This window comes from Erythranthe guttata, chromosome 5 (genome assembly GCF_056151865.1).
Source record: "Erythranthe guttata isolate IM_541 chromosome 5, IM_541, whole genome shotgun sequence".
Classification (NCBI taxonomy): domain Eukaryota; kingdom Viridiplantae; phylum Streptophyta; class Magnoliopsida; order Lamiales; family Phrymaceae; genus Erythranthe; species Erythranthe guttata.
Window position 1 is genome coordinate 13,946,662 of NC_142537.1, and position 6,000 is coordinate 13,952,661.

Sequence of the window (6,000 nt, forward strand, 5' to 3'; positions counted from 1 at the left end):
TTCACTTCAATTATTTTTTTTTGAAAAATTTGGGCTTATAAATTTCTTGCTTCTTTTTCGAAAACTAACCCTCAAAAATCAAAAGCACAAGAAGCAATTCAATTTTTCTTTCTCTCTACTGTACCATGGCATCTCCTCCTAGAAATCCTCTTCCGGCCGTTGATGATGTGCACAACGATGCTGCAGCACCTGAACCAGCAGACCCTAATCTAGCCATCATCGTTCATCCTGTCAACCTTGAAGCCATGCCGATCAGCTTCATTGAGCCCGGCGACGAGCTGAATCCGATTGACCCAGACGTTTTCCAGAACCTGGGTCCCTCTTCCACTGCAGGAAGGTTTCCTGCTCGCCGGTCTAAGCGCATGAATCCCTTTCCAGATCTGAATGTTACTAGGTCACAACGCCGAAGGGGAGCAAACTCTCCCAGCAGAGGCGGTAGAGGTGGAAGAAGAGGCAGCAGAGGCGGTCGTACTCCAGTTAGACCAAACCCACCAAGAGGTCTCCATTTGGTTGATGAAGAAACAGATGATGAAGAAGGAGATCCTACCTTTGCAGAACCAGAAGCCCAAGCTCTCTCCTCAAGCTCCACTGAGTCATCTTCCAAAGACTCGACTTCACTAGCATCAACTCAGGGGGAGACACTTCAGCCTAGCATGGCAGCAACATCTTCTCAACATCCTGTTTTTTAAGATGTTGCTGCACATGTTCCTGAAAATGCTGGTGCACCTACTGTCTCAGACAATGCCCCTCAAAGTGCTGCTGAGGATGCTGCTCCCTACCAAGATGAGGAAATGCCAGACTTTTCTGGGATATCATCTGCTGAGTATGTAGATATCCCTACTGTTGATGCCCAGGACTTTGCCACCACAGAAGAAACCTCACTTCTTACACCCTCGGCTCCAAATGAAGATCCTATGGAAACTCTGGCAGAGGCTGCTATTCAAGCGGATGCACCACCTTCCCAGGTTGAAGAGGAAGAGAAAAGTGATGACAGCTGGGAAGTGCCCCTTGCCTCTTTCCGCAAGAATTTACCATCCTCAGAGTCAGATAGTGACTCTTCTGAGGACTCATCTCAGATGGAAGAAGATGTTGCTCCACCTGTTGCATCACCTGAGCCAGCATACATCCCAGATGAGCTTGAAGACTCAGAAGAAGAGGAACCCTCAGAGGATGAAGAGCTAGACTTGGATGGGAATGATCTGTCAATTCCTTTTGAGGTAAACAATGCTTTCAGTCCTACATTTTATTTTGAATCTGATTTAAACATGGGTCCTCAAATCATGAATTGCCAATTCATTGAGGAAAAGAAAATTTCCAAAGATGAGTTTGATAGACATAGGATCACTGCGTTTCTTGATCAAAGAAACATCCATAGTCTAGTTGAAATTGCCTGTCCTTATGATCCCTCTGTTGTGAATGAATTTTATGCCAATTTACAAACCAAATTTTTAAAGAAAAATTCTCCAAACTTTGGAAAAGTTTTTGTGCTAAATTCTATTTTCTCCTTTTCTCCCAAAATTATCAACTCTCACTTACAAACTCCTACTGTGATTGATGAGGATAATTATGGTGATTTTACTGAGGTTTGTAAGACTCTTTCTGGAAATCGTCTAAATTCTTGGCCTGCCCACCCCAAAAAATTCAAAGTTTCTCAACTTACTGCATTTTACTCTGTCTTGTTCAGACTCACAGTGATGAATTGGATTCCATCAAAAAATGTCTCTGTGATTACTAAACCTCATGCAGTACTCATGTACAAATTGGGGATGGGGTTACCTGTTGATTTTGGCAAACTTTTCTTCAACAACATAGGTCATCTTGCCCAGAAAATTTCTTCCTCTACTCATCTTCCCTACCCTTCTCTCATCTACTCCATTCCGCTTTCTCAAAATTTGGGCCAAGATGAATCAGAATATCTTCACACTCCACTTGGCATGATAACTGTTTCTCAAAATTTTCTCAAAGCTCCTCATGTCCAAGATCTTCCATGGAATGGAGATAATTTTCTCCCAACTGAATCAGGTCAAAATAATCTTGGTACTGAAGGTGTTGCTCCTCATGTTGACAACACCCCTGACATTCTTGTTTCTGTTCCTCGAGATCTTTTGTTAAGACAGCTTACTCACTCCCTAGCTCAGATCACCTATCATCAATCCATGGTGGAGATGCTCCAGAAAGCTCTTTATGATAAAAAATGGGGAGAACAAGCTAGTCATGAAGTTGAAGCAGGGACTTCGCATCCTTTGGATGCCAGAGGCAGAGAGCATGGAGTTATTGAAGAAGAAGAAAAGAATGAGGATGAATCTGAAGGAGCATAGGAAAGCAGTGGGTCCAGTGCTAGTGATGGAGAAACAGCAGCTGATACTGAGGAGACCTTGGATATTCTACTTTAAAGTTTTTTATGAACAATATTTGGTTTTGTTCGGTTTTTTATTTTCCCTCTGAACTTTTATGTTAGGATTGCACTTTTGTTGGTTTATATTTGTTGATTTGTGTTGGACTATCTTTGCTGAATTTGTTTTCGAATCTGATCTTTCAATATTTTTTATTTGCTGTGTTTGTTATCAAATTCAGGGGGAGTTCAAGCAATGACTCAGGGGGAGTTAAGCTAAAATTTAGTTTTGATCAGAAAGTTAAAAAGGGGGAGTTTGAAACACGTGGATTTTCACAATGTGTTTTTAACTCTCTTATTTTTCAAACTAAATTTTAGTTATGGTTAAGTGCTTAGTGGGCTAAGTAGTGCTTAGTGGGCTAAATTGTGGATATTATCTCAACTACTAAACTAACCCACAAACCCATGTTCTTGAATGCTCTTGTAGTCGGTTTTCTTGCAGATCATGGGCTGAGGAGTGGAAGCTTGGATTGTCTATAAATACCGACTTCGAGACTCAAGGAAATTTAAGAATTCGAAGAAACAAAAACCGAGAGCTAAAAAGAATACATGAGAGTTTTAGTGTGTTTCTAGAATCTGTTGTACGTACTCCTCACGAGTACATTCTTTGAAATCTAGAATTTTTAGTATTTATATTTTTGTTTCTAAATTTGATTGTAAGAATGATCAAGCTAGTGATTCATTCATAACGAAGAAGTTTTTGTACTTCTTCTCTTTGTATTCTTGTAATACTGTTTTAATATAAGTTTTACGTCCTTTAAAGGGCAAGTTCACAAGTTTACTTGTGAACATTTTTTAAATCTGAGTATTGTTTTTATATTTCCGCTGCATGTTTATACAAGTATCATAACACTTAATATAACATCTCTGTATTAAACGAATTCGGGACCATAAATTCTTTCAAAAATATTCTATGGAGTTCGAATCAATTGAACTCTATTTATATTACGATTCATTATATCTATCTTATTGGCTTTTTTTTTTCAACATAGTGATTTCCGCCTATAGCCTATACTTTTTGATTTTTTATAACCTTTTATTTCGTAGATATAGATGAACTGAATTACGCCTATTTTCACATCTAGGATTTACATATACAACATATACCAATATTAAGAGAGAATTCAGTATTAGTTATGTTAAATATTTCGTTTATTTATACGTTTGTTTAGCCCTATGGTTGTGGAGTTATAATCGTTTCTAAAAAATCACCCTTGCTCACTTAATTAATTTATCTCGACTACTAAAAGTAGCTTCCATGCCAAAGTAGTATGATTGTAATCAACTTATTCTTGTTGTCCTAACATTATAAAGAAAATATCAAATAACATAGAAATATATATATAATTAAATATATGTTTTTCTAAACAAATGAATATAGGGAATTGAAAAATCATGAGAAGTTCAGATGAAAAAGTGCAATAACTAAATTAGATATATCCTGGTTACACGAGGGAATCTTTGATGTTTGATGAGTTTGAAAGGATCAAAAATCATGTGTGCATATTTTAAAATTTGAAAAAAAGAAAAAGAAAAAGAAAGCATTCCCAATGTATTAACATATATACATACTGCCTCAATCATCATTTAATATTAATATCTACGATAGATTTTGCAACACTTTATATCAAACTCATTGCCGTCATCTTTAAAAATGAAATCAGAGTGTTACCTCTCAACGACAAGGTTAACGTCAGGGGTGGAACTAGGAAATTCTGGTTTTGGGTGCCGAGAATTTTAAAGGATGAACATGAAATTTACGGTTTGTGAAGAATATTTGTTGATGATAGCACAAAATAAGTATATATTTGTAAACTTTAATCAAAACAATAAAAGATAGCATATCCATAATTATTGACTATTAGAATTTCTTAAAATATAATTAAGAAATATAAGTTAGATTAGTATACTAAAAAAATAATTTTTTTGGAGCATATAGAAATTTATAGATTAAGAACCAAATATAATTGAAAAATTGTCATCACAGAAAAATATACTTCTTCTTTTGTTTCATGGGCTTTAAGAAAGATTTGCTGTTTAGATACTGAAAGAATGATTTAATCGAATAAGATTTGATAGAAAGTTGAATAGTAAAAAAAAAAAAATTGTTTTTGAAGGGACTCATACATAAGAATGTAAAATTTAATTAAAGAAAAATAATGTATTAATATTTTTCCTTTTCTTGAGAATACCACAGCTAGGGGTGAAAGTCGGATGGATATGATTGAAATTAGTTTTTTCTGGAAAAAAAATCGTAAATACAAATCAATTGCAATTCCAAGTTTTTGGAATTTAAAAATTTATTCCTATTCCAAAACGACTGGAAATTTTGGAATTTCAAAAAATTTACGAAATCACATTGATTTTAAAATTTCAAAATTAGCGGAAATTTTCTGAAAATTCCATAATTTTTAAAAAATAAGAACATCCACGTTGATAAAAGTAAAACTAATAACTACTAAATTTCAGTTAATTAAGAATAAATAAAAATAAACTATATCATAATATCCAATAAAAATTCTAACAACAATTCAATATGTCAAAATTCAAAAACAAAACTTAAATCAAATTACTATTTCAGGAAAAAAAAAAAAGAACCTTAACATAAGTATTATATAATATATATTATTAATAGGTGTATTATTCGAAAAAAAAAATCGGAATTTTTTTTTAGGAATTAATTTGGAAATTAAATTTGATCGATAATTAGAGATGACAATTTGGCTCGCCCCGATGGATCCCTCCCCCGAAATTTACGGGTATTTCCCGCCCCGAAAAAGTATGGGGCAGGGATGGGGATTAAATTTTTTTTTTGTCCGGGTACGGTGATGGGGACGGGTTTGTAGGTACCGGCCCCGTAGACCCACCCAGCATGATATTATTTATATATATTCATTATTTATTATATTAAAATATAAATAATATAATATTTAAATATTACTAACCCTAAATAATTTATTGAATTTTGTGATTTGAAGTTACATTTGTATTTTGTTGGTATGTTTTATTGAACCATGTTGTTAAATTATAAATAGATTGCATTTTTATTTAAAAATAATTCGGGGATTTTACAGGGCGGGAGAGTACGAGGATCGGATTTTATGGGGCGGATATGGGGTTACCAATTCATAAAATCCGAGGATTTTTACGGGGATGGAGATTTTCAGAGCGCGGGGCGGGGAACAGCATTGCAAAGCTCGCCCCATACCCGCCCCAATGTCATCCCTATCGAAAATTGGAAATTACAAATTCTTTTTACATAATCTCAATTCTAATCGGAAAAAATCGGAAATTAGAATAAAAAAAGTTATTCTAAAGTCGGAACTTTTCGAATCGAAACCAACGGAAATTGAAATTTCCGTTCCACCTTACACCCCTAACCACATCCTAAATATAGTTTCGCCAACGTATACTCATATGTCATTTTATAGACTCTCGAAGTATGTACCGAATAATCTCTATCTCAATTCTCATTATCTACGTGTTGAATTTAATAGCAAATATGAAATTTCGAGTATCAAAGTGACAATTATAACATGGATTGCAATTTTTTTTCTGAGGAGTTGATGATGAAGATGAGCATATATAGTCTCAAATTCGTAGAGCAC